General features: G+C 43.6%; 1 protein-coding gene across 4 annotated transcripts in view; it reads right to left on the reverse strand.

Moving 5' to 3' along the window:
- PRDM16 (PR/SET domain 16) overlaps positions 1 to 27,707 on the reverse strand; it is a 283,364-nt gene that overhangs the window by 197,494 nt on the left and 58,163 nt on the right. Inside the window, exon 1 of one of the 4 annotated variants that reach the window (XM_084494818.1) lies at positions 26,124 to 26,206. The exons of the other annotated variants lie outside the window; for them this stretch is intronic. The gene's annotated coding sequence lies outside the window, so the exon portion shown is untranslated. Of the gene's footprint in view, positions 1 to 26,123; positions 26,207 to 27,707 lie in introns of those variants that run through there. 4 annotated transcript variants of the gene reach the window in all.

The raw sequence follows: 27,707 nt of genomic DNA on the forward strand, positions 1-27,707 counted from the left end.
GGAACTTAAAAGTTCTCTCTATAAGAGGAAAAATTCTTATGCTCTCCTCCAGGTGTCCAAACGACTGTTATATTTATCTGTTTATTTTTCAGGAAAAAATGCAGATGCACTGAAAATATACCAAGCAGTATTAGTATTTCCTTTTTAATTAGAATGAAGTACAGCTACTGTCTTCTAATATTACCTATTAATATCATCTGCCTGGATAAACAAAAACAAACCAATACCCTTTTCCCCAGATGCTCAAGAAAACTCTATGCCCTGTAGAGAACACTTTAAAAAAAATAAATTCTATGTTATCTTCTGTCTCTTTCCAGCATTTAAACTTAGGTTGCACAGCACCAAACTTCTGCAAACTCTACTTCTGCACCTACTTTGGTGCTAAGCCTTTTCTTTTACATTCCCTTCATGGCTATTCCCATTCCAGCCCCTTTCAAGAGCTCATTCACATCTCACCTGAAAATGTTTTTTTCTATGTCTTTTTGTGTTTCTTCCTCTGTTACCCATTGCTTAATTTTGCAGCAGATTTAGAATACTATAAGCATGGAAATTACTATAGAAAGTTCTGCTGAAATAACATTTCAGAAAATTACTTAAAACAGAGATAGGTTCTTTATCTCTTTTGATTTTTAAAATATTTTTCTTTGAGAAAATAGATGCCTGGCTTTAAAAAAAAGACCATCTTTTACTTGCCTGGGGCAAGGTGTAGATTCAGAGTGCCTAGCATCACTGCTCGTGTTCTAACCAGCAATAAGACAACAGAAAGCAAACTTATTTGTTAAAAAAAACTCTTTTGGCTGAGCAAACGCCATGGTTGATGCATGACTAGCAGCCAGTACAGCTCTGTGACGGTGAACAAATGAGCTTTTCACTGTTTATTTTTGTGAGCTCTCAGCCATTCATGAGCTCTTCCAATTGAACGCAGCTCCCTGTTTTAATTGCAGCACCCCTGTGCTTCTTAGGTCTGTGCTCTGCACCTCTAACAAAGTGAGGAGAAAAAAATTAGGATGTTCATGGACAGTAAGTGATAAAAGCTGTGAAAGCACACTGCAGCTGCCCCACGAGCTAATTCAGGAAATTTTCTCCAACCAATTCCAGGGTATCCTTGCTATCCTGGATCATTAATGTTTTAGTTCATTCCTAAAGCAAAAATTCAGTTAAGGAGATCATTGCATATAAAATCACAGCAGATTTTTTCAAGGTTTTGAATTAACTGGGGAAAAAAAAAAAAAAAGAAAAGAAAAAAGAAAAACAGAATAATGTAAATTTTTTAGATAACCCCAAAATCATAACTCAATTCACAATGGGATCTGTATTTTCTAAAGCTGGAACATCTTAGTCCTTTCATGATTTCTCTTTTCCTTTTTTAAATTTAGGTCATTTCAGGTCAGAACTATTTTTATTATTTTTTTTTTTACTTTTCTGAAATAAAACACTTAAAAAATCATGTATCTCATTTCATATTTTCATGATTTTCCATTGTTTTGATCAAAACTACTTTCTAAATTTTACCTCCAATATCTTTTTTCTTCTATAAATCAATCAGCTGTTAAAAAACACCACCACCACTATTTTAATCCTGGACAAATACTCTATATAGTGATGGCAGTTTATCACTTATGTCGTTTTTCTGGGATTCTAAGGTTCATCGAGGCATTTACACAAATACAGGTAAACAGGGTAAATGAATCTGCACTCAGGCATCTTCACAGTTGTCCAAAGCAGCATCAACATCAAGTTTGCCTGTTTTTGTACACACAGATTCAGAAATCTGGAGATCACAAAAAGGAAAATCTGGCGCTTAATGTTTTTTCCGTACCACTTTCTGGCTGCTTTATATCTTCTTCTGAAATGCATGGTGAATGAAAACATTAAATGTTTCACAGACTTTTTAACTTAGGGTCTTCATCCCCACATATTTTTCATATTACTCATATTCCCCTGCTTGAGTTAAACTCAAACAGGCCTGGAACAACTTCATTAACATAAAACCACATGATAATAGGAAACAGAGCCTTTTAATGGTTTATTTTCTTATTATCTTGTGATATATTTCATCTTCTCCCCCTTTTCAGAGTGCTACTACATTCTGTTTTCACTCTGCTTGCTGGTTCCAAGCGAGCCCTGGCTTGGCAGCAGGGAGCAATCACACACCGAACAGCAGATTCCATTAAGTCCAGGCACTTTCAAGCTCCCGAGCTACAAAGCACAATGTCACTACCTCAGCACTCGCATTAGGCCCAAACTTTTCACGCCCCGAAACATCTTCCCCTGGCTGCAGCCCGGCCGCCCTGCAGTCACCCAGTGCAGTGGGTAAAAGCGCAGCCCCGCTATCTGCTGATAAGGAAACCCGCGAACCGAGCCCGTCCTCAGTTCCTTTGCTTGCTCTCTTCGCAGCTCTCCTTTGGATGTAGGAGCACCGCAGAAGCCAAGCTGCATCGGATCAAACAACCCCGTCCGGTACCGGGGCAATCATAAAAGCTTCCCTGAAAGACACAAAATCTCCTGCCTTTAGTTGTAACTGAACGTCTGAGCCGACCTTACCCAAATAACCCCGGCACAATGTCACACATCTTCCCTGGAAAAAAAAAAAAAGTCTTTACCCTGTAAATTTTGTAATACCTCCTAGGCTCAGACAGGGAAAATGACAAGGGAATCTCTTTTGCAATAACACATTTTCCTTTGTCCTAAGACCACAATTTCAAAATTCTGCAGTTGCAACATTTTTAATGAAGGTTAAAGGAATCTGAAGTTCATGAGAAATCGCATCTGTTTCAGGGTGGCTCTTCTGACTTATTTCAGTCATTCTTACTTCTCATTTTGATTAACATTTCTTTACAGGATTTCTACCTTGAAATACTGGGTTTTATTTCCTTGCCTTTTTGGAACATGCCTTCAAAAGCTTTCACAACAGTTTATACACTAAGGGATTGCTACAATTTTCTTACTATTTTGCACATGATAACTTAAAACCCAATTAATCAAAAAATGTAAGCTAAGTGTTTTATGTCCTACAATAAAGAACATTAACCTAGCACTCAATGCCTATATTTAATCTGTTGCTTGAGAGGCTCGGTAGCAGCCTCAGAGTCGTCTTTAAAAAGGAATGGCAATTCCTAGGATTCCCATTCTATCATAGCTCAAAGTGGGTTCTGTGAATAAATGGGAGAAGGAAATCAGTGAGATATATTAGCGCCAGTACATATTTTTCATTTCCCTCTGTCTTTGCTTCCAAAAGAATATTGGTGATGAATTTGCAAATGGTCCAGGATTATGACAGAATTTTTTACCCTTCATTATTTATCCCCCCACTGAACACCTCTATTAGAGATTACAGTGACAAATGCATGAATAAAAGGCAAAGACAATATTTTAGCACCGCGGTGTAAATCTCCTTTTACGCATTATTAATTTAAAGAAATCCATTATACCCCACAGCTCTGAGGGGAAGACAAGGTTACATAAGAACTGTTATAGGCAGCTGGGGGTCAGCGGGAGACAGAATCCCGCTGCCACCACGAGGCGATGGCAAGTCCCCAGGTGCCTTTCTAGATCTGCTTTTCTTTCATATTCTCCTTCATTTCTTTCTTCCCTTCTGTGTTTCCTTCTGTTGCAGACCCTCACTCTCCATGACCTGGGCTTGGACCCCAGCTGGCACCAGGCGGGCCACCCGCAAGCTGTTTGGTAGCAAAAGGTGGTGATCGTACTCCATCGGGTTCCCTGTTTGTAAAGCCCTTTCTCCAAAACCTCTGAAATAAAAATAACTCCTCCTAACCTCTTTCCCTTTTAATTTACCCAAAGACAGGGCTTAAATCTTGGGCAACATCCTACGGCACAGAGCTCAGCACAGCCTTGCACTCCCTCTCCACCCCTCCAGCAGAGCACGAAGGGGAGGAAATGCTGCTCCTATCTAGAGGAAGGAAATAGGAAAACAGATGGAAAGCACTCAGAATTGGAACAAGTGCGTTTTAAACAATACAACAGGTCCGTTTTACTCCAAAATAACAGAACACTACTGTGGAAATCTATATACAATCATGCCATCGACAACAAAGATAACAGGGAAATAATTCTGTGAACCTGAACTGAAAGTACTTTTTGTGAGAGATGCTAATCGCCAGCCACAATCTCCATATAGCTCCCATCATGCAAAACCTAGCCTTTGATTTCACTTGATTTATTTTTCTTAAATCTTGTGACAAAAGACTTCTTAAGACTAAAATACCCATAGCTTATGCCTACCAGTGGCTTAAAACCTACCACCCATTTGCAAGAATTAATTTAGCACCAGTTCACTTCTCACGCTGCTATTAACTGTGTTACTCGCAGCCCATCTACTCACCGCATCTAGCCTTGCTCTCTGCGTTTTCTCTGATGGGCTTCTAAATTGCTCTGATTAAGCCCAATCCTGCAAACACTTAGTGATGAAACCCCGGGATGCAAACACACTGGTGGGATGCTCTCTCTGCCTGTCCCAAGGGGAGCACGAGCCCCTCAGCAGCTGCCGAGATGAGCAGTACTGGCAGAACACACATCTGGGACGCCTGAAAACCAGAGCCTTCTGCTCCGTTTTTGCCATCGGTGTGGGTTTAGGCACTCGAGGCTCTCTGCTTGGAGACAGAGGGTTTAAGCACACAGCCATTTATGCATGGCAGCAATACAGATTCAGCACCTAGTCCTACTCCTGGTGTCAAAAAAAGAGTTAATCTCCCAGTTTTAAAGGGATTAGCAACAAACCCAAACTGAGAGGTTCTTGCACTTTAGGCCTCTGTCCTTCGAACGAGTATCGCTTCACCACAGTACTTGAACTCCGTGTTGTCACCTCAGCCTCACCCCCCACCCCCTTTTTTTTTTTTTTGCTCTACCTGGCGCTGCCAACAGCACGCCGGGGTGTTCTGCTGAGGCTCTGCATTATAAATCCCAGCTTCCTAATGCCCATAATAAAGGGACTATGGAAGGACCAACTTACTTGGTGAAAACAGACGCCAGAACAGTGGAAATTCTGTTCCGAAAGGTCAGATAAGGTTTGCATAAATATTTTGTGAGATTCTTTGATTTTATGGACAGAACATGCTGCACGAAAATACCCGGGGTATACAACAGTTCTGCTTCTGCTCCTGACAACACAGCTCAGAGTCAAAGGAATCCAAATGAACACAGAAGAGGAAAAAAAAAAAAAATCAAATAATGAGCTCCTCTAAAGCCTGGTAAGGGCTAAATTCTGACTTAATTCACTTGTTCACTCAGTGGTGTTGGTAGTTACACCCCCTCAACAACATTTAAATAGAATTTGGTGGAAATTGCTAGATTTGGAATTCTTTCACCTTGAAAATTACCAAGTACAAAAAAATCCATCCCTCAATTGCTGAAAGGGCACTGGGAAATAAACACCTATCAAACAGTGTGTACTGTTTGAGACTTTCAGGGGTGATTTTAGATGTCCCAGGGTTTGGTGCCCCATCTGAAACATCCTGAAGGAGATGTCTGTGTAGAATGCAGGTACTTGTAGCTTTCTGAAAAATTGGGCTTCTTTAAGATGTTTAGTATTGGAAACTTAAGCTCACTAGTACTCTTTCAAAATGTAGACTATGGTTCATTGATTTCTTTCCTTCTGAACTGAGGATCTCAGTCAAGGGGGTTGAAAATAAGATACTTAATAGTAATTTTAAACCCCTAATTTGTTTGCCCTCCCCCATGCTCCCTATACCTTCACAATAAATCCTTTGAAAAACTGGAAATGCTTTAGTGAAAAGACTGATGGGAAACGTTAAAAAATATCATGCAAGCAACATCAAGTTATCTCTGTTATTTTAGGCAAAACATATTTCCTGCTCTTTTCCCTTCAGACTTACTTAAAGTCTGCTGTAGAGCTCAGGCTTCAGACTATTCTGTCAATCAACGATTAGAGAGGTCACTCATATTGGGCTTTTACCAGTGTACAAACCTCCTTCTGTGGAAGTAGCTTCACCTGTACAAAGCCCTTGTGTCGGCGCTGCGACCACAGCACGCTGCTCGGTGCAAGTTGGAGTTTACCCTGGGAGCGCGGGGCCGTGCAGAGGCTGAGCCCAGCTCGGCAGCACGCGTGAAGCCAGCTGCAAATTCCATTGTTGCTGCGGAGGCCACAGCGCCGCACCAGGGGCTCACCAGGGCTGGGGCTCCAGAGGGTGCAGGAGGAAGGCTGGGGAAGTAACTTGGGTGGTTTCCTTGCTGCCGGGACAGGGGATGCCTTGTATGACGACTTTCCTTCTGCGGGGACTTTTAAAACGTTAACGTTTCATAAAATGCAATACCTGAAAGCCCACAGCGTCACTTTCCTCACCATGGATATGGGAAAAGCTGCCATAGGAACTACTGCAACACGCTGAAATTCATGTGCGGATCACACTAACACTTCCATAACTCCTACCTAACGCTGATGAAAAGGGTTACAATTGCACCTCAGTGATCCTGTCCTAATAAAAAAGAAATTAGTCTGTTTAATAACAGTGCATAATGAAGACTGTAGAATAAAGCATGGACAATTTGTCAGTGATTAGAAGGTCAATGGGTCAACTTATGAACAACTGAGTTGCTTTACCTGAGGGTAGCCACTTCTGTAACATGAGAAAGCCCCTCCTTTGTCTCAGCTATCTCGCCATGGGTACATTATCAAAATGAAGCTGTAATTTATCAGCCGTGAGGGAGACGCAGCTAGGTAACTGCAGTGTCTACCGAGAGAACTTGGAATTCTCAAGTTTTGTTTGAAAAGCTTTTAAAAACCTTATTTTTCCAAATGCAAATACTTCCCTCCTTTTTTTTTTTTTTTTTGAAAAGGCAAATATTGTATTTTCATCACAAACTTATTAAGGGATTACATCACTTCTGCAGAAATATTTTTTATCAGAGTAATCTCAAATGGCAAAGCCCAAAGAAATAACAAAGTTTTGGTTTGTTTTTCAATCCTTGTGCCATTTGCCTCTGATCCCATCCTGAATAATTCAAGATCTAGGGAACACAGTGTCAGGCTGACCTCATTGCTGAACAAACTGCTGCAAAAACTGCTTCCCAAGAAACCCATAAAGGTGAATAATCACCATACAAACCCCAGATTCAAAATTCTGTATTACTCTGCAAACAGCTGTTGAGGTATTCCCCATACCATGCCACTGTTGGGTCACACTGTCAGCTTTACCCAGGGAGGAAAATTCAGAGCAGTGAAGTGCACGCTCTGGTAGCCTGGTCACCTCTGGCAGAAGCCAGCCCGTGCCCAGAACGTGCAGTGGAAGAGGAGCAGCCCCACAGACTGCTGAGCACCGAGCTCTCAGGTTCCTTAAAGATTAGGGGTATTGCACTGGCAAAGATTTCCACTAACAGCAACTACGTGCCATAGGGTGACCTGATATTCCTGTGTTGCTCCAGGAAATTTAATTCACCAGTGGACAACAGAGACCATCTCCGGATCCGGCAAAAGGCTGAAAGTTCACTCGCAGCCTATTCAAGCACAAATCACATTTTAATTTTTTAATGTAAAATAATAAAGAAGTATAAATTATTCCATTTGTTTCTAACAAAGATTAAAGAAGGCTAAAAATACTACCAACAACTTGCAGTGCACGTATGCACACGCGCACAGAGTCAGGTAAAGCATCTCCATTTCATAAGATCGTGTTCCACCCAGAGTCCAGGGAGGGACAGAAAAGCTCGCTGAATTTGAATTGATAATAACATTGTGACTTGAGCTCCAAGGAATTCTCCCCCCACCCCCGCGACCACCTTTTTTTTTTTTTTGCTTAAAATAATTAAATTGGATGAGGCAAGATACCTGATCAGTTAACTTTTCCATTTCTCTATTTCCAATGAAATAAAATCTAGCAACAAGTTTTTGCAAAAGATTGTGTTCTATGCCAGTGGGTCAGTGGCCAACTTAACCATAACAAATAATAGTCTAGTCTTTCAAAGTTTCAAAGATATTTTTTTCTAAAGGGAAAAAAAGAAACTGAGTGCTAGAAGACAGTTTGGATTTCCTCTGCATTTTTACGTTGCCAAGTCACTAGCACATTTTCCCTCTAGCTAGCTAACACATCTCCCTGGTGAACACGTGCAAATTGCAGCTTCAGACAGTTCCACTGTAACAAAGTCACTGACATTAACTGCGGGCGTATTTACTCTGAAATTATGTCATTTCTCAACAGCACCAAATTCGGGTAACATCCACATTCGTGGCAACTTCCTTGGCTTTGCTGTTTGCGTTCTGCAGCTTGAATGGCTCTGGCTGTGGAAGAGTTAAAATATTTCAGTTCTGAGTTAAGGAACAGTAAAAGTTCTAGTCCAGAGACACTTTTTTCCTCCTTTCCGATGGTGATTGGCTTCCCCTGCACCTCTTTTGTTTTGAGAATTTTGGAGTATGCAGACTTGTGTAATGCAGAGATTGCTTCCAATTTAATTTAGTTGTTTTGTCTTTTATCACGATGGAAATGAGCACAGGATCCTTCTCAGGCTTTTTGCCATGTAAAAGGATGCAGACTTCACTCTTGTGGCTCCTTAGAATAACAGGGAAAGGAGAGCAGGGAGAAAAGGGTTTCATAAGAAGCCTAAATGAGGGTAATCCAGCAACTTCTGCACTGCTAGCAAACCCCAAAATCTGTTCTTGAGCTACGTGAATCAGTATTTGCGTAAGCACTGCACATAACATGGACGTCATTCCCAAAAGAGCCCTTGCTATGATTCAAATGCCAGTCTCGATAAGGATGCCCTCTGCCTTTGGAGATGGAATCCACTCTGGATGCAGTCAGACAGATCCTGTTCCTCGCAGGCTTTGCCCCTCACCGTGTTACCAGCCATTTCTCTGCCAGCGTTTAATTCTTCAAGTATTTGCTGAACAGTTGGGACAACCACACTGGGTTCACTGCTTTCTCTCAAATAGTTCAGCTTTTTGCTGCTGAGGTCTCTGGCAAATGCCCATGGCAAAAGCTCTCCCCAGCACCAAGCCCCAGGCAGGGACCTGCTGCCCTCACCTGCGCGGGAAGCGGCGCCCCAGCGGACAGCCCGCATTTCGGAGCCCAACAACAAATAACCACTGTTGTCTTTTCACAGTATAAATATTTGAACTAATAATCATTCGGGAGAAATATGCGAAGCTTTCAGGATTTACAAACATTTTTAATTCCTGGCTTCCTGCCAAGCACTTAACAGAGAATATTGTGCTACGAAGCACAAACCAAACTACAGATGCAGAAATGACAACCATTCCCTTTTTTTCCTCCCCATTTTGGTTACACTCCAGCATTAACACCCCCCGCCAGTTTTTCAGACCGCATGGTTTCCAGGAGGGATGGAGGTCCCAAAGCAGTGCGAAATGGTGTGTTATAGAGAACAGGGCACCTGAACTAGGGGGCACACAGTTGTGCTTCACAAACCTCCGAAAGCAGCTGGCCTTCCTCCTGCTCAGCCAGCCAAAATGTTCCCAGAAGCACTGCTCCACAGGGAAGAGGCAAATACAGGGGAGGAGAAGGTGTATAACTACCAGTGACTGGCAAACCTGTTCCTATTCTAACACCCATTAGGCGAATTCCTAACTCCTGGCACCAGTTGCAAGGGAACAAATCACCTAAACCCATTTCTTACATGTGAATAAAAATCTCATAATCAGCACTACAGGAGGGATTCCCACCGTAGTGCTTTGTCTCACCTTTAACTATCTACACCTGAGAGTGACCTAACCGGTGCACGTCTTGGGAGAGGATGGCAGGTAGGGGATCCTTCAGACACAGCTTCCCCCCCCAGCCAGCGGGCAGGAGGCAGCTGCACCGTTAGCAGATCCCAACGCGAGGAAGAGAAAGTTTGTCCTCCTACCTGCTCCAGGGAGACACCACCTCATCAGAAAAGGACAAACCCCAAGGTCCAAGAGAGCCAAACAGGTTCCAGGTCAGAACTGGGATATATTTGCAAAACCATGGAGACCTGTGCCAGTTGCTCCATGGAAAGCAGTATCTTCTTGATGGCTTTTTTTTTTTTTTTTTTTTTTTGGAATAAGGTTGTATTTCAAGAGAAATATGCAATTTTTAAAAAGAAACGATGTAAATTCTAATTTTAAATCCATTTTGCGCTGTCACAAAATTATCATTTATTGAATAACCTGGCAACAGACTTTTGAGAGGGAACTACCACGTCAACATGATGCAAGTCTGTTTTTAGCCATAAATGACCACTTCAAGAAAGCTGGATAGATTAATTCAGTATAAAACCACTTTCTATCTCATAACCCAGTATTTGCACAAGAAGAGTAAGGAAAAAAAAAAGCCACAAGCGTATCAAGTGGAGGAATTTTGCATCATTAGCAACTGGCTTTAAGCTTTACTAATAGCTTCCATGAAATCTGAAGCCTATCCCCATGGTTTGGTGGCAGGCAGAAGCTGAAATTTGAATATCAGCACATCATAATCATCACTGTAATATGACAAACACCTCAGGGTTTGGAAATACGTAATACAACATCAGCACACTCAGAAATTTCCCAAAAGCTACTTCCCAGTATGTCCTGTGAACCATGTGAGCTGATAATCCCTGCTAACGGAGATTACACTAAATCACACCACACATTTACGTTGAATTACAACATCCTACGGCCGTTGTATGAGATGCTCATCTGTCGATATATCAGACCAATTCAGGTAGCTCCTCTTCCATCAGAAAAGGTTAGGAAAATACTCTGGGGAGAAGTCTGCACCGTATTTGTAAGGAACATGGAAACTATCCAAAGCGTGTTTTCAAATGCTTTTCAATGGATAGAGATGCTTCAAGTCTGCCTCCACCAGCAGAGTTCTTTGAAGACAAGAGACCTCGGTTTGCTATTGAAGAGACTCTAACAGCTTCTTTTCACCTTAGGAAAACACCTTTGCTACCTTCAACAATGGTAGGGCTCTGATTAAACCGACTACAAGAATAATTCTCAGCTCTAATTTGGAATAGGTAGAAGGCATCAGCGTGCTGTGTGTGGGTCTGTAACGCCCCCAGTCATTTATCAGCACACTGATAGACTTCACAGACCAGTCGGTGCCAAGCTCAGCCACCCAGATCCTGAAAGGAGCGGCTTTTAGCTCGTTACCCCAAGTGCCCAGCGGACACGGGGCCGGACACACGTGCGGGGCGCCAGGCCTCCGACCACGCTGCCAGGCACTGCAAGTGGGAGCGCTGCTGCGACAGGGTTAAAGGGTGGAGAGGCGAGAGGAAGAAACCCACACAACACAACACAAACAGAGCCAAACCCTTCGTCGGTATTTGTCCACCTGCTTGGACCGCACAGGGCTGTAGCAAAGCAAACAAAATCTCCATGATAGCAGCAGATAGCGCAGTTCATGGTTAACTTCAAGTAGCGCAGAGCACACCTCTGCAGAAATAGCAGCAGCTCAAACAACTTCAGGGGAAAAAATAAAAAAAGCAAGCCCACACGCCCACAGCCTTAAAAAGGGTGGATGGCCCCGGCTTCCAAGAATCAAAAAGCAATATAAGCCAGGTCATTGACATGGGACAGCAGAGACAACCTAAAATACCCCTCGTCATCAGGCCGGGTTTTTGAGGTGCCTCATTTTCCCTACACCGAGCCCAGAAGCCTTTTCGAGAGGACCGAACCCCAAATAACAGCAGGCACAAAGGCAGCGACCCTCTCCCGGAGGAGCAGAAGGGCACGGTGCTGCTACTCCTGCTGCACTCACATAATTCACGCCTTGGATGTGAAAGAAGACACAAAAACGCTGTCTGCATTCAGGTGAAACCTCCCTTTGGAAGGTGAATTTCCCTCGCAGGCTCCCGAGCACCAGCCTGCCAGGTGGGTGAACTGAGGACACCCCCGCTCCTCCTGCAGGGAGTCTGGAACCGAGCACCCCTAAAACACATCACGGGAGCAGGTGCCCAAGCAGGGAGCCCAGAGTCCAAAGCCAGACAAATACCAAATTAAAAAAAAAAAACAAGGAAACAAAAGCCATAAGCCCAGATCTCGCTGCCTTGCACCAACCAGATCCCCATTACAAATGAGAGCTCTGGTTGAAACGATGGAGCAGGAAGGAAACCCGAAGAGCAAACCTTCGATTTACAGAGGACACCAGTTCCTTCCCGGAGCCCAGCTGCCAATTTGTACAGCTTCAGAGGGCTGCCAGGGGCTGTTCGTTTCAAATCATCCCTCTGCTTCACACGGGTACCTCCAGAAGCACAGGGCAGCAGTCATAACCACAATTAAGACAGTATTTACAAACACAATGTTAATTAGAGCGTGTTAGAGACAGTGATGCACAGGTATTAATAACGCCGCTTCTGATATGAATTTTGTGGGTCTGACCCTTTGCTGGGGAACATCCGCATTGACAAATCTTTCTCCCCATGCACAAACCTTTTCTTTCAAGCCATCTTTAGCTCTAAATGGAAGCCTATAAAATATCTTTATTAAAGTTTGCTCTTAGATTAGTAAGAGGGCAATAGCACTGTGACTCTCAATCTAGCGCACACATTTCCCCCCTCATGATAAAGTAAGGGAAAGCAATGCGATGGCTCTTTCTACCTTCCTGATTTATAACTGTCTATGACTATAGGTCAAATGAATGAAAAGCACCTGGGGAGCATGCTGCAGGAACAAGTCCTCAGTGTGATAGCAACCCCAGAGTGCAGAGGAGATAGCTAGTCCGACTCAGTCAGACAAATTAGACAATTAAATGGAAACAGGCTAGATAAATTGCACTTTCTTAATTGGGTTATCAAGAAACAATAGTGACTATGAATGACCTCACTGTCTGTGTAGTCTAACACTTCTCTCCGTAGGAACTAGGAGGGAGTTATTTGTCTAGGCGAGGGTTATTGTTGGCCTAGAAAATGAATACTTAAGAACAACGTGTATTTTTTTTTTCCTCTCACCAGAAGCCATTACAGATAAAGATCTCGGTCTGCTGATACGGAGGTGGGAGTGTGCATGGGATGCAAAGAAAAGAAGGATTGCATGAACCTTGCATCAAAAATAAATAGCGCTTTTACCCAAGTTAATTGGGAGGCAGATCACTGATGCTAAACTGCACTTGCTCACACCCACAAGTTTGCCATCACTTGAATCATTCAGACCAAGAGGTGGTGTGCTAAAGAGAGACACAACGCCGCAATGCTCGTGAGATACTAGAGAATGAAATGGGTGCAAGGCAAGAGACTGGCAATCTCGTAGCCCCCCAAAAAAGAACCCACCGGTCCAGTGGGATTTATGGCTAAATCTGCACAGGTCCACAAAGTCAATGTAAGTACACATCTTCATGGAGTCGGCACCAGGAAAGGGGAGGACAGGGAAGTGGAGGAAAACTTCCCAAATCCCTAATCTGTAAAGCAGCTGTGCTCCAAGCGAGGTGGATGCAAAGGCTTCAGTCTGTGGCTGACCGGTAGGAACGCGTGCCTCCTCCGAGACAGGCAGGCACGCTGCGTGACACCATTCCCCAGCTTTCCTCCAGCTCCCAGATAACAAGGATTTGTTACTTGCACCAACTGCTAAATTTAACAGGAAAGAATCATTAACAAAAACTGTTTCGTGTTTGTTTGTATTAACAGGCACTGGTCTGAAAACAGACCTAGGAAAACACGGCTCTACGAGTGAGCATATGTTGTACCGGAGTCAACCAAATACTCCGAGCTATCACCTCTCAAGCACAAAGGGAATTGCAACTACTTCTTGCTACTGCATTGCTGCAGAATAGAGACTAAAGTTATCTGAATGCAGTTTTTGTTTTTAATTGAATAGTATGAAGATGTTGGTGTTACCCAATGAGCTATCACCCCATCATTCTCTGATACTCAGTTGAAAATTAAAAAAAAAAAAAAAAAACTTATATCCAGAACTCCTATGGAGAAAACCACGCTAAACAAGTCCCATGCTCACTGTGCATAACAGAAGGACCAAGCGCAGGGGTGGAAAATTAAACATATATGTTAAAAGAACATTTAAAAGACGGAGCAAGCATATGGCTTATGTTTAGAAACCTCTCTTGGCTCAACAACCCCGAGGCTACCGGCTGCATTGAAGCCCAAGTTTAACTTGCTCTTGGTTGTCTGTCTGCTGTACTTTATTAAAATAGTCCTCGCTGAATTAATGAGCTTTATGATCTTACTTGTGCTCAGTTATTAACAACCTGAAATTGATTCTACTTCCACACTCACTTCCATTTACTTCTGTTCCCTACCTACAATGCAGAAAGTACCCAGCAAAGTCCGGTAAAAACGTGTTAGGGGATGTTTGCAGCTTGTTAGCTTAAATGTTAAGCACTTCCTCAAAGACAGCGCTACCTAAAGCTACTCTAACTCAAGGTTCCTATTAAGATACCACATTTTCTACTCTTATTTTTATTCAAAATGACAGGAAACCAAAAACATCAAGCGCAGACTTTTTATTTAAGCCTTCAAGAGATCTAATGAAAAACATAACTAGGGGCTGTACCCGAGAACATGCTCGAGGCTCTCTGTGAAAAGGCTGCTGACATTCTTCAGCTGTTACCTAGCGTGAGACACCAACAAGTCTGGGTACATCAAGACCCAAACAACAATTTCAGGAAAAAGAAAGGAATACACTTCCATTTCTACTACACCTTTCGTTCAGAGATCTTCAGCACCTTGGCAATGCCTACAGCCTCTCCAAAGCACCGACGTTCTGGTTTTTAGCAGTGAGCAACCTGAGACACAGAGAAGGCAAATCTAAAATAGCGTCCTGTCTCTCCTGGACAATGAGTGCTTGGAAGAAAAATGAACAAAAAAAGCTGTATGCTGCTTGACCAGCTTAAGGCTGTCACGAGCGTTTTTTGTGAATCACTGTGCACTGCCCTGGTGCTTTCCTATCTCTTTATCCATTAAATATTAACTCGTTGGCTGAAAACTGGATGCTTTCAGAAAGAAAAAGTGACAAACCTTTCCACCTCGACAACTACCAGGCATTTTCTCCAGCAGATACAAGTTTCCCCACAGCCCTGCTGGATTCTGGCTGCCGGGTTCGATCGGCACCAGCCGGCAGCAGGAGAACATCGGGATCCTGTCGCTGTCACCGCCACAGGCAGGGCAGCCCTCCCCGCCTTTTACTCTTCAGGAAATTCTTGAATAAGAAATGTAAATAGATTTCGTCTATCAGTGGATGGGATTCCCTCCCCCATTCAAATAAATAAATAAATAAATCTGAGAAAAGCTATATTAAATTAAAATCTCTCCAGGACCCACTAGAGGATGAAGTTGAACGAGATGACTCTACCTACCACCATGAATTTTAACACAGCAAAGTCTTCTAATTTTATCTTGCTAAAATCAAACACTCAAATAAATCCTTGCTTATTTACAAACTTGTTTTTCCTGTGACTGGTCATTTGCACTGAATTCAAGCAGAGTAATAATTATGTTCAATTTTCGTTAAAGTTAGGCCATTTTTTCTCCTACCCTTCTATTAATAAATTAATTACACAATCCCCGCAGCAGCTGCCAGACAACTAAAATTTGCTTTTGAATTCATTCATTCGGCCCTGTCTAAAAGGAACGAAGGCATGAACGTTACCTCAAAAGCAGTACCAGTGATGGATAATTTGCCTCTATGTATTAGACCGACGTATATAGGCTCAACATAAAAATACCAGCTACATTTGGGAGATTTACATGAACCTTCTGCAGTCCTGCTTTATAGTCAAGCAGGGGAGAGTTAATTATTTCTCCAGAATTTATCTTCTGGATGGATATTCACTTGGTGTGTTATTCACACCACTTTGCAATGAACTCTGCACCTTCCTGCTTCCCTTCCAGGAAGTCGCAATCGAAGACAAAAGCCTGCAAATGATAGACAGGGGCAGAGGCCATGTCCAACTTTGATATCTTGTTGATAACGTATTGTACAATTAGATCAATTTGACAATTTCCATTATGGCTGATAAAATATTTATTGAGCCTTGGAGATGATGTCTGATCCCTGTGCCATTTGTTTTACTAATGGGGGAGATATTTACCAAATCAGTAAAAAGCATTCAAATTTCAGATCCTCATAGCCTCCCCAACATTAGATTTGCAAATTACTGGCTGAAGCCATAAATTACTGCACAGCACAGCCAGACTGATGCCAAGCTGACAAGGTAGGTAGATGGCTTGCGATGACATTGTTTCATAGAAGCATTAATCATAGCAGGAAAGAAAATACTCTCAAATTGGTCCATAAGTCTAAATATTAAGGAATGAGAAGCAGGTTGCCGGGAGATAGCTTTAGCTGGAGCCGGAAAATTAGGAAATGAAAAACCCTTTCTATTATTTAACAAATCATCTTAATAATGTTTTATGCTCAAGTGCCAGCAAGCAAAGGAAATTCCTATTCTTTCCCATTTGCTCTTTATCCTCATTGCTCTTTAATAGGAATATTAATAATGTGAGGATTGGTTCAGATGTAGCCCGAGCTGTATTTTTCTTCTGCTATAGCTTAACTAAAAAGGGATAAACACCGAAAGAAAAATTTAATTTTTATGTTTAAACTGTTTGCTTTGTCAGCAACAAAAATGGGGGCTATAGCTCCTCTTCTGCTATTATGTTCAAGGTCAAGTGTACATTTACTTATGTGCAGGCCGAACTTATTAAAATCCCACAAATCAGATAAACTGCAAAACGCAGCTTCCCGTGAAACACCGAGACAGCAGTTTGTAATCTTAGGAAAAAATATACATGTATCACTGTTGATTAAATACAAACCCTGCTGATTAATTTAAAGAAAACCACCACCTTACAGGGATGATTATACAACGAACGGCTTAAAATGCTTCCCTGCTAATAGCATTGTCAAAAACTAGAGCCTTACAGTACGCTGGCCGAGGGAGATTCATGGCATGGCATGACTAAAGTAAGTTGAAGGTGACACATTTGTCTAGCAGACATAATTAAAGGTATAATGTTGGTGCTAGAGGTCAGAGCTGTACAGTCCTAAGGCAAAAGCACTTTGAAAGAAAAAGCTCTGAAATAGGGGAATGAAGAATGATGTTGGTCAAGAGCCTGACACCTCTCTACCTACAACTGCAGCGTCTGTCTTGGCAGGGCTGATGCTCACGTTTCCTACCTCACACCGACAAGGACAGGGTTCAGAAGTCCCACCAGGAGCCAGCTGCTGAAGCTCTGTGCCTCAGTAGTTCCTCTCGTAATGTACCGATGGACAGATTTTCCACTCCTAAGTCTTCAGAAAGCTTGGGCTGTTACTTGGGTGCCTAAAGGGAGCTTGAGCACCACAACACATCCCAGTGGCCGGCTGTCAGACACACTGCTGCTCTTAGACATCTACTCGCCCTTGACAAATCAACAGAAAGGTAGATGAGGAGTCCTGAAGAGCCAGGACACTGAGCAGCACTTCTATAATTAGTCACTTATACTTCATCACAATAAAATGCTAAAGGATGGGTTTGCCTTAAGCTTTTACCCCATCGAAAGCCTAAGCACTAAAGGAGCAGACAACGACCATCATGGTCGTCTACTGCCTAACTCCTCCCATGCCTGAGGGAAGAGGTAATTTCCTTTTTTCTCTGGGGAAAAATGTCTTAATCACCAGGGTCTGCATGCTGTCAACCTTTCCAGCTGAAGTAGTTCCTCCTGCAGAAAGCAAGACAACAAAAAACGTCCCAGTGGGCTAAAGCGATGCCTAATGGCTTAAAGATGCTCTTCCACTAAGAGACTCTAAGTAAAATAATAACTCTACCTTCTCAAATATTTTCTGAAATCCAAAGAACCTCTACCCAGCATCGTCACTAACACAGAACGCGATGCCCCATGTGTTAGCAGAGTACCTAGCAGGGTTATTGTACTGAAGTTACACAAAGACATCTCAGACTCGTGACTTTTGTTACCGCTGGCATTTTGGAAGACCCACATCAGGAGCTGCACACCTGGAGCACTGAAGGGGATGCTGCTTTGCACTCTCTCCAGTTCACACTGTGGCTTGTTTCCACTCCTCCGCAAACTTCAGACCTGAGCAGTTTTCTTTGTTTTAAACTCCACTTAGGTTTTAGCTGTACTTCTGAGCACAGCACACATTTCACACCCTCTTACAGGGCTATTCAAACAGCATGCATTGGAGCATTCTGACAAGTGATGACATGGGGGGAAAAATTCACCTCCAAGCTTTCAGGAAAGCCCTCGTTACCCTTGTAGATTTGCTGCAGGAAGAAATGATTTGATGTGTGTAAAGTAAGAACCGATGGAACTTTCTCTCGAGATGCTCTGGTGTTCAGAGAGGTTGAACTCCTTATTGCTTCTGACTTCTTAAAATCTTCTACTGCTTTCCAAAGGCACCTTAATATTCATGCGGTCCCTTACGCATTTTTCCAGACCACCACAGAATAAAAACAGCCACAGATCCCTTTTTCTTTCCATTCCTCCCACCCTGGGAATGACCCTGGTCAAGGGAGCAGTCAGTACACCTTTAAGAAGGAAATCTCCCAGCAGCGCGGCTTTGTTTGAGATAGCGAAGTTATTGTCCTTTGCGCTGTCTGGCAACCCCTTACGTCCCCTGGATTTATCTCACACACATGATGCAGCTTTGTGGAAGGGATCGGGAGGGACTTTGCATTCCTCTGGTAGGATGATATGAGTTTGTATCTAAATCTGTTCCATATGACCCACCTCACATGCTCAGTGTCTCGCCGATCCACTTGTAAAGGTCAAGAAGTATTTCAACTGAGGCTTCAAAGTCAAAGGGTTTGTTAATAATAAAAAGAACTCCTACCGATAGAATCAGCGCTTCATAAAGACACTGCGAACATTCTCTATTCTTTTGCACAGATATGTGTGAGGACCCCAAGAGGCACAGGTGCAAGTGTGAGGTTTTATCTGGGGGAGCGTAAGGGCAGTGTTAAGGGTCTTGCAACGTTTCCACCTTAGATGACCGAGCTTCCAAACAAGCTGGGGTAATTTAAATCCTTTCAAGTCCAACAGAACGTGCTAAGTCAAGAGAAAGAGGTTTCTCACTGGATTTAACAGGTAACACTACTTTTTGAACTGTGACATTTGCATTTTGCTTCTGGCCCATCCGAACCTGACGGCGCAAAGCTGTGCAGAAAAGCTATTCAAACCTCTCCAAAAGCAAAGAAATGCAAAGATTAAACAAGTTCAAAATCATATCCAAGCCTCTCAAGTCATCCAGCCCAATCACGAGCTATTGGAAATGAGTGGAAGTGCACGCTGCTCCCAGTTCCGTTACGTACCAGGCTCAACCAGGCCACAATCAGCCCCAGAGACGAGCACAAACTGAGATGACGTGTTCGTGACCAAGAACCAGAACAGGATGGAGTTCATGCTGCAGCTCAGACCGTGCTGGAAGCCCCTAGGACAGCAGGGAAGAGGACGGAGCTGGTGGGACCGGGGAGCTGCACAGCACACGGTCAGGTTTGTGTGGGCCCAGAACTCCTCGCAGACCTTGCCAGGAGCCGAAGGGAAGTCCTGCTCTTCCCTAGAGCATGTTACAGAGCTGGCTGAGAAATAATCCCATCCACAGCTCCACAAGTTGTTTGTTCCAGACCCTGTTTCCTAGGATGAATTTGGGTGCCTGGAATGATATATTCTGCAGAAAGTCAGCAGGCTTCAAATAAATAAGTGACCTCTGAGAAAACAGCAGAGGTTGTCTTTAGACAACTCTTACACACCCCAAAATCTTACACTGCAATCCAGCTAGGCAAGAAGACAACCTCAGAAATCACGGGACAGCCAGCTGCTCACACAAAACCAGCACCTTATCCTAAAAACTCCTTCCTCCTTTAACTGCCTAAAACATTTACCACCTCCATATGCATACAGTGAGGGGCTCAACATGAGCAGAGGGAGATTTAGGAGCCCGCCTTCATTTTCAGAGGTTACACGAACATACAGAAGCTTAAGTGCTATTTAAAGGCAGTGGCATCTGTTCTCCATACCTTAACACCAGGTCAGTATTAATATAATGAATCCAAGGCTCATTTACATTAGCACTGGGAAGATCATTGCCCCAACCTTTTCTCTCATTTAGAGAAAGCTTTTACAGGCTTGTCTCTCCAGCAGACCTTGTGGGTGGCCGGTGTTTTCACTGCTGCACTAGCAACTTCGACTTTTAATCCCCCTGCTAATACCCCAGGCTGATTCGCTTTGCTGGCGATAGATAAGTCATGTTTCTGGGTCCCGCACACAGTGACCGGACACCACCTCTCAGTGGCTTGCAAGCAAGCTCCATCGCCAAACAAAAGGCAGTCTGTTTGGTCACCCTTCCTTCAGAGAGGCTTAAGGACATTTTTGTCATTTTTGAACAGCTAATATCTTGCAGAGGGAAAGAAAGAAGAAAAAAAAAAAAAAGTTGTCTAATCTCTTTAAATTTAATCTTTACTTTTTGAAAAATCTGAGCACAGATGCTTATTGCTGGACTATGTTCCATTAGACTAATTAGGTCAAGATTACCTAAAACGGTATGACTCCACCACCTCAATCCAAATTCCCTCCCCTCCTGTCCCTAAACTTGCACCATTTGGGATTTTATTCACTTTTTCTCTCTACTCCCCCAGAGAGCACGAATTGTGTTGGCAATTAATTAACAGTGAATTAAAACTGCGGTGAAATCTCAGGGATTCTTCTCTTGGTCTTCAATATCAGTCCAAACCAGACAGAACTTTATCATTTCCTGACTTCAGGACAACCATGCTGACTTACCCTGGTTAAAAAATGAAGTCTGCTTACATCTGCTTACATTCCTGTACTTTGCTTCATTTACAACGCAGATACACTTCACACTTTTATTAGTGAGCAGTTTCCTGTTAATGAAAAAGAGAGCTGATTTTTTTTTTCTTTTTATTCTCAGTTTTTGGGATCCTTCACAAATTTTTAAGTCTTTTATACCCATCAAAGCAAATAATAATGAATTAAAGGCAAGATGTAAAATATTTTGTGGGTTTCAGAAGAACTTTGGGAAGATGTGCCTGTACTGCTCACCCACCAGAACAGCCACCGCTGCCTGCCCTGTCAGTTCTTCCTCCTGCCACTCAGAACAACGTGCATGGGTTTCAGTTTCTGCATTTTTCCATCAAAGAATTTTTTATGTTCTCATAGCTGGACAACAGTGGGTTGTTCGGTTCACTAGTTCCAGATTAACGCGAATAGCTAAGAAAACAAAGGACATTTCCCCCCAGAACGGATCCCAACTCACTGCAGAAGCTGAATCTCACTGAAATCAAATACCTCCTGAAAGGCATCTTTAGACACCTGTGGGAATAGTCCCTCAGATTTCACATTACCTGAGCCTCATCGCTAACTACTCAAGGCAATAAAACAAAAGCTACTTATTTTTATCTGGGATCCTTCAGAACATAAATGAACAATCTTAAGCATTATTTTTTTCCACGGGCTTATATAATTCTTCCCAGGCTGACAGATTTTGCTTTGATTTTATCCACACTTGCTTCACTACTAATGTTTCAAAGGAAAACAAAAAGAATCCTGACCACGGCTGTGAATCTCCTACGCAGCAGAAGGTGACCTCTGAGCAGAAACTCAGCTCCCGAGCTCCTTCCCTCGAGCTGACCAACTGAGGCCAGAGCAGAATTTTGAAATCAGGAGGATGTAACACTGACAAGCTTTTATGAAAGCACACAGCTCCTGGGAGAGGGCAGACAATTTGCCTAGCACACGCTGCCTCTGAGAGCGCAGACCAAGACAGCGCTTCAGCTGCTGTAGGAATGCTCACACTGCGCCCACCGTCAGAAATCCACAGGCAGGCAAGGAAACAGAGAAACGAGCTAAATTACAGATGTTTTCCAACTCAAATAATTCAAAACAAAATACTGTTGGGTTTACTACCTTTGAAACAGACGAGGGACTAGGAATTGTATTGTAAGAAACCATCCAGCATTGATTTAAGTGCCATGGAACTACTGAAATCTTTTTTTCTGCTACGCTGGTGAAAATTAAAAAGCCCTGCAGATAAGGCACGCTTTCAGAGAAGCCTGTCTTTTAGCCACACCTTTGGCTATCAAATCATCCTTCAACAAGGAGGGGAGATTTTCGTGAATCATAGCTATCAAAACAAAGGATCAGAAACACAGCAGATAATTCTAGCCTCAGTCATACCTCAGCTTCTGAAATTCTCCATACAGTAGTCTTGGTCTGCAAAAAAAAAAGTGAAACTACAAACAATCGTACTCCCTAAATTCTAGTATTTTGGAAGGAAATGGCATCATATTGTGCTACCAAAACTGGAATTATGAGGTGGTAGAAGAAGATAAACAGAATGAAGATGACATTTGCTGTTGCATGGACTAAGCAAAATGTCACCAACATGAACTGCTAAGGTTAAATCAATGAACTGGTATTATTTAAAAAAATAAATAAATAAAAATAGTAAAATTGATTCACAGGACCAATTCTATCAACATCACTGGCCACAGTTTGATACACGAGATAAGATGTGCTTCTGCACACAGGAAACTGCAGGACTGAGCTGCCAGTTAAATTGTTTACAAAGATGTGTCATCGAGGTGTGACGGTTCCCAGCAGAATTCAGGAACATCAGCTCCTATAAAACAATACTTTCCTGTTGTTTGAAGCATCCTGGATTACAAAATATAAATCGCCAGATTCAATGTTTTAAAGAAAATCAGAAGCTGCAAGAGCTCACTTAAAAAGTGTCATAGCTGAATTCTGTGTCCCCTCTGACACGGGGATGGAAGCACAGCACTACCTCACGTGGCAATGCAACATCAAATAAATTGTGTGCTGAAGTTTGTGCTGAGATCAAAAGCATCTACTCACCAAATAAGCAGTGCAAAATGAAGTACAACCAGGACAAAGGTGACTTTCCCATTCCATTGATATTTTAAACTGTCCTTTCCTCCAAATAAAAATTTTGAACCTCTACATTCCTTCTACATAAAATGACTGAAACACCCAGCATAACTCCATGAAAAATAGTCATCAGACCATGGAAGAAAGGAGGTGTGAGTCCCTGCCTTGACTCAGGTGACAGGCTGGCTGTTTGCTTCCCTATCTAACAAGCAGTTTGATTCAGATGACTAGAAATGCCCTTTAGAAAAGGTTTTATCAACATTTCTCATTACCTTCAAGGTAAAGCCTTCAGGAAAGCCAAAACTACCGCAGAATTTGAACACAGTAGGCCTAAAGCAACTCATTTTTCATCCTAAAAGCATTTAAATGCAAGCAGAACTTCACATACTTATTTACCCACCGATGCATGTCAAACCTGGCTTTGTTGTCATTTCTTTTTCTTAAAAATATGTTTTATCCAACTTAATGTGGAATTTAAGTCACGGGATCAGTTATTAATATGTTCTTTCAATTTTTGGAAGATATGAATATCTTCTTTGGCTGAGCAGCATAATAGTCCATTTATCAGTGAGGAAAGTCTCCAGAGGAATGAGATTTTTGTTTCAAATACACTTTTGCAGTTATTGGAAAAGATTCAGCTTTTTTTTTTCTTGGAGAAATATGTCACTAAAGTAGAAAGATGAGGAAAATGCTTGTAAGTAACAGGCTTTTCTCTGATAGCAGACTGGTGCCCGTCTGGACAGATCCCTGAAGACATAAGCAATCCCAATTAAATCATGGGCAGAGCACTGCCTACGTAGAGCTGATGTCTAGATCAAGACCTTGGAATGTCAGCTTTGAAGTTTCCCTGGCAATTGCATCACACGGCCTATTGATATGAAAAAGCTATAGTACGTGCAAGCTTTACCCTCCTCTTTCTATCTGAGTGACTTGTACCTCTTCAGAAAAATAAAAATAAACTAAATGCATTCAGCACAGCAAAGCTAGTGTGCGAGGACTGAATGTAAGCTGTATTGTCAATGAGCTAAGGGCTAGTTGATTCCGTTCATTTCGATAATATTCTACAACATTTCAGTGAATTCTATGGCATGAAATGTAATACGCATTTGATCTCTCTAACACACGAACTTATAGTGAAGTAATAAATATTTCCCTACAGAATAATTTTCCTGTAAGCAGAGATTTACTGTAACCCAAATTGCAATTTACTCATTTCAGAGCCTTAAAAACTAATCAGATTCTCACAAGAACTGGAAGAGGACTCCACAATATTACACTTCCAAACAGTATCCACAGTATGAAAATTACTACATGGTACCCGCAGTATGAAAACTGTTACGTGCTTTTAATTCACAAAGCTACTTAGGTGGAGACTGATTATGGTTCTCTTTCTGGCCATCCAGAAGACAGGAAGAAAATTAGATTATTAGAAGGAAAACAATAAACAATGGTGGCCTTTTAGAGACTGGGTGGTTATGTTTAGAACTAATGTTTCCAAAATAAAATTGTCAGGAACTAAACACAATCAAGCTTGGATCATACAAAACTTCTGCGAGTAAAACAATGAAAGCTATACTGGGTACAGCAGAATTCCCCCACCTTGTAAAGGTTAATTCTCTTTCCTCACCCGCATAAATTCCGGGGGGGGGGGGGGGGGGGGGGGGGGAAAGAAAAGATGCATTCATGGTACCACAAAGCGTTAAATAACATCTTCCCAATATGGCAAAATTATGCGTAGCACACAAGAAAACAATATTCAAGAAAAACTGTGTAAAAAGTTTGTGGAAGGGGGGGAGGGTTCTGGCAAGTACAAACACAACCGTTAATGGATTTTTTAATAACTCCGTGCCACACAGTAATAGGGAACCACCTGCCAAAAGCACAGCAAGGTCAAGCAAGTGTCACGTACACGTTATGGCCACAGAAATGCTGTGATCATCTAGTCCGACCTTCTGCAGCAGCCACCAGTGCAACAGTCTCATTTAGTAGCACGGTAGGTTTCTGCTTCACTTTTTTCTCTCTTTTCTTTACCTCAACACGCTTATTTTGTTGCAAATACCACCTAAAATCAACTCAGGCATTTCATGATGCCCACATTTCTCCCCTTCCCCAACAGCGTTCTTCGCTCCTGCCCCAACTGCGATTCCACAATTATTCGATGAGGGAGAGGAGTGTCATAACACACTTGGAGTGAATCAAACCCAAAGGCAGGCAGAACAAACAATACCGTGTGTGTGTGTGTGTGTGTGCGTGTGTTTGTGTAAAAATCAATCACTCCGGGTTTCTGCGGCTGCCAACAGCTGAGTGCAGACACGGCGAGCGTGTGCGTGTGTCGGCGCAGGGGGGCGGCCGGCACCCTTCGGGCCTGCCATTCCCACCGCGGCTGCCCCGCGACCAGGCCCGTGCGGCTGCCTGCAAAGCGATTCCCTCCTGCCAGCTTGTTCCCTGGGCGGCCTGCAAACCTCTCCCAGCAGCAGTGAGAGGGAGGGAAGGGTTTGAGCCTGCCTCGTGCTGTGGCAGCCCCTCACGGGCACATCACGTCGTCCAAGCCCTGCTGAAGGCCACAAGCGGCCCCCCAGCTCAACACTAACCCCAAACACAGCCAGCCCAGGCTGCCGGCAGCACTGGGGTGCCCGGCTAGGGGCTTGGGCCAAGGTGAACCTTGGGCACCACACCACGAGGGCCCTGAGGGTGCCACATGGAGGGCTGCACGCCTGGCCACAGCCCCCAGACCAGGTCTTGGCCCTGGTCCTTGTGCCCAGTGGCACGCAGTAGAGCCCAGCAGCACCCAGCATCACCCAGTAGAGCCCAGCAGCACCCAGCCCCACAGCTGATGCTTGGGGACCTGCTGCCACCCGGCCCCGAGGGTGCTGCTCCCCTCTGGTTCCTTGGGGCAGGTCAGAATATTTAAACAGTTGTATATTCAAAGACCACAATGGAGGGAAGAGAATTACCTAAGGACAGGGTTAGCCTGTTTGATCAATGCATAATCAGATAACTGCTCCAGCTTTTTTACAAGTCTTTAAGCAAAGATCAGCCACTCAAATTCTAATTCCTTTTGCTAATTAAGCAGCCTGTTAATTGCTCTCGGGGTCTCTAATGCCATGTCATTATGCTTTTTAACAGCCTGCTTGACATCAATAGGGCTGCAAGCTCCACACAAACAAAGCGGGCATCTAGCACTTACTGAATTAGGCTAATGCCGGCATTGCAGCCGGGCACTGGCACGTCGCCTCCAGCGGGCGGCATTTCATTATCATTTCATCATCCCTCACGGAAGGAGAAGGAGAAAAAAAAAAAAAAAAAAAAGCAAGTTACAAATGTTCAACACTTACCAGGGCGGGCAGCAAAAAAAGTGCGGAACCTCGGGAGAGAAGCAGCCCGGTCCCCACCGTCACCCACCCGCCGCCTGCTCGCCCTCAGGACCGCACCTGGGGTCTCGATGGGGCCCGGCCCCATTCCCCCCGGTGGGGCCGTGTCCAGGGGCCCGAGGGGCCGGGGGAGCAGCGGGGTCAGCTCGGCTGCCCCGCGGGGGGAGGCTGGCCGAGGGTAGGGCCCCATGTCCCGGGCGGGGGCTGAGCACAACATGTGGCTGCAGCTGAGGGCCGGCAGTTTCCGCACTCCATTAGTCCGGGAGAAATTCCACCGGGGGAGCGCTGAGTGAGGGGCCTTGCCTGCCTGTCACAGAGCAGCCCCTGAGGGCAGTGGCAGGGGCCGAGGGCTGCCTGCACCCCGGAGGGGTTTAACCGTGGCCGTTACTTAAACATGCACGCACGAAAAGATGCAAAGCCACGCGACTTTTTTTTAATTTCAAGGCTCCCGGGGAAGAAAAGTGGCATCTAGCAGCGTGAAACACCCAGGGCCACATCCTAGCAGGGACTAGGGGAAGAGGCGGTGTGTGAGGGATTGTTCCTGGGGTGCCCCAGCTGGGTGCAGGGCATGGGGAGGCCTGGTCTGCTGCAAGCAGGACAGCACACAGACTCCGAGGGGCTTTGTGCCACTCAGACACCTCTGCAGAAGTCCCAAAGGGTCGTCTTGGTCCTTATTATCCCAGCCATCAGGCACTGCAAGCCCTGAGCACAGGGGACTTCACGGGTACACCCCTACCTCAGCATTGCAGCTGGAGATTGCATGTCCTCACGAGCTGCTTTTATCACCATTTTCAAAGTAAACAGGTTGCAGACCCCTCCAACTGAATGCATCCCTTCTCAGCCTTGCCACCCTGTCTTTGTAATGACAAGGCACAGCTGCACAGCGCTGCGGAGGCACCAGCTCCAGGGACCTCTCCGCAAAGTGCCTGCTCTGTTCTGTCCCGAGAGCCGAGCACGATCTTTAGTCACAAGAGGTCAAGTTAAAACTCTGCAAGAACATCCAGACCTTGAGACATACAGTTAGGAATTGCACTCAATGTGAGATCATCAAAAAAAATGCACTGATCCGCATGGTGGCTGAATAGCCATCATTCATGTCAATAAACAAGCGGGAAGCAAAGCTAGCAAATAGCTTTGATTTCTCTTCCTTTCAGGAATAATGTTTACAGATAGCACAAAGATCTCGGTATTCCTAACATTTTAGTATCTGAGAGAACTATATTGCAGTGAATTATACTGTAATTATATTCACTCTTTTAACACATGTAGAATATTTTAAGTTATACCAAGAACACATAAATTGCATTATGTTGCTGAACAAAACAAATTTGGATGAAGTAAAAAATCATGAGCAAGTTGCAAGACCAAAGTGAGATCCAGTGAAGCAGAATCAAAGCAAAATATTTAAACCAAAGTGCAAGTTGGAGTGGTTATGTCTGAAATTAACTGTTCTTATTTCAGTCTTTGTTTTGACATCATTTAAAGAAATTAAATAACTTGCATACTAAAAAGTCAGGCATTTCCAATAATGAGATGAAATAAGGAGTA

The sequence above is a fragment of the Aythya ferina genome, assembly GCF_964211825.1.
Source record: "Aythya ferina genome assembly, chromosome: 21".
NCBI lineage: Eukaryota > Metazoa > Chordata > Aves > Anseriformes > Anatidae > Aythya > Aythya ferina.